Raw genomic sequence first — 2,493 nt, forward strand, 5'->3', positions numbered from 1 at the left:
TAGGTACTCTGTTTCCATTTATATATCAGTTCAGAAATCACTGTGGACCCTTTCACCCTTTTCTCGGGAAGAATTTCGCGGTTGTAGTGAGCCCACTTGCGCGTATAACTACACATGTCAGTTTCTGACGGCAGCAGTCGTTGCCTTCAACTAGTGGTAGCTTAGATGTGTTGCTGTTAGCACTCACTATTTTTAATCACATTAAAGCTATGCTAACATACGGTATTTTTTTGATTTGAAATGGTATCTAGCAGAAAGGTTAGAAATTGCATTACTCTTCGCGAAGAAATACAACGCACTTTGTCAGGAATGTGGCGTGAGCATGAAAGCTATAAATGAAAACTAAGCAGACGTAATTTACGCAGTAGAAATAAACGGAGCACACAAAATTATGAAATAAACAATACCTGATCTACATCAGTGAATGAGTGGGTTTACTATCATCTGACTTTGAAGTTGTAAATCAATATTTACAAAATTTTATTTAAAAAATGCCTTTTGCAATTCGCCTGCGCAGCGCCTTTTTATGTCGATCCATTGCCGTCACTTAGGTATATGGCAGGCAACACATATAGAAGGTAACCAAATTAAGCTTTACGGTCTTCTTAAAATTATGTTCTCCCATGAAAATAAGTTATGTGGGCAGGGGAGCACGAAATAGGATGATAATTATCGCTGTCTGCGGTCCAATACACTAAAATAGGCGAATTATATTTTTATTGACTGCACTAAGTGGGCATGATTGCATCAAAAGGCTAGAGGCCGTCGTGATTCTACACAGGGGTACTTGACAGAATTCTTTTGGCGCGCCCATATTCCGAGATATCCCACTGCAAATTTTAATTTCAGTTCGCATGATTACGCATGCAAGACAGTAAGAATTGGCGCAAACGCTCCTCCCTGATGTGACGCAGCTGCTGAGACCGGCGTTTAGTCTGAATCTGGGGCGAAGGCATAGGCAAAGGTGGTAACTGTTCTTTTTTCACTCTCGGCTGGTGAAAGCAACGAATGACTGCGTGGTGTGGAGCAGGCAGTACGCATTATCTTGTTATAGGTGGTCACGGAAGATAATATTTGGGCACGTTTTTGCACTACATGAGATCTTACATCGACATCATTTTGTCAACGCGTTAGCTTCAATGCCATCTACTAGACTGCTTCCCCTATAGCAGCGCCTGTGCGAGGACAATCAAGCAAAACCACGTTGGGATCCACTAGTACTCACATGACTGCTTTCACTGGGACGAGGTATTCAACCGAAAGCTAAATGGACGTAGTTCTTGACATGACTGAGATGAATGGCAACGCCTCATAAGCTATGCCGCTCTATGCGACTCGCCACCCAGACCGTCCACTTCCAACTAAGCCGACCTTCATAAACATCATTCGGCGCTTTCGCACAACCGGCTCAGTCCGCCATCAAAGACAGACCAAGAAGATAACTGCCGATGAAGAGTTCGAAGTTGACCTCGCGCAAGTAACGTGGACGCCTGAATTCAGTATCCGCCACATTGTCAATATGTTCGGAGGCAGCTTCAGAACAGTCGCAAATGTGCTTAAGAAGCATAGGTTCTATCCATACCGTGTTTGCCTTCACCAAGATTCAAACGAGGCAGGCTTCGAAAGGCGGCTGGACTTCTGCAATCGGGGCCTGATCAAAGTTGTTGAAGAAGAAATGGCTGTGGCTTAGCTAAGGTTAAGCCCAGGATGCGAAGCATACTAGCGTTTATTTTAGTTGTTGAACCACTGTTTAGCCTGGTGAACTGCTGTTGCTTGGCTATATTTGGTTCGGCTAGTAGAAGAAACAACTCATGCGTTACTCTGCTTCGCCTTTAAGAGTGGAACGCGACAGCGTTCCCGTCGACCCGGCAAGGGGTGTAAGACAATGGGCTACGGCGCAGCGACTACGCGCCCCGCATTGGACGCGGTGAGCGTCGAGCAACGCAGCGTTCGGCGCGGCAACGAAATGTGCGTCTGAGCAAGCGACGCACGCCTGAGCTTAGAAAGAGCTCGTTTCTAAGGCAACACCGCATTCACTAGAGGCGCTTTTGTACCGCTTCGAAGCATCGTACTCGTGGCTCAGTGGTAGCGTCTCCGTCTCACACTGCGGAGACCCTGGTTCGATTCCCACCCAGCCCACCTTGGAAGAGTTGAGCAAAAGCGCAGCTGCTTATATACCGCCGCGGCGCCGCGCGCGACGGCGCGAGTTGGAGCCCCGTTTCTCCTCTGTCGTGACGTCACGGTGTCACGTGGTATTGAAGGCGACACCGCCGCGCCTGAGGAGCTGGGTTGAGCCCTAGTAATATGCTTCGCAAGAAAGAGTTCCTGCCTAGAATAATTTGGGCAGATCAAGCTTGGTTTTACCAGAATAGTACCATTAATGTCCACAACGCCCATGGTTGGTGCCAGGAAAATCCGCACTGGCTGTGGCTACAAAAGCACTAAGTTCGATGTAGTGTGAATGTGTGGTGCGGATACTCGGGGACAGGATCA

This window comes from Dermacentor andersoni, chromosome 7, assembly GCF_023375885.2.
Source record: "Dermacentor andersoni chromosome 7, qqDerAnde1_hic_scaffold, whole genome shotgun sequence".
NCBI classification, from domain to species: domain Eukaryota; kingdom Metazoa; phylum Arthropoda; class Arachnida; order Ixodida; family Ixodidae; genus Dermacentor; species Dermacentor andersoni.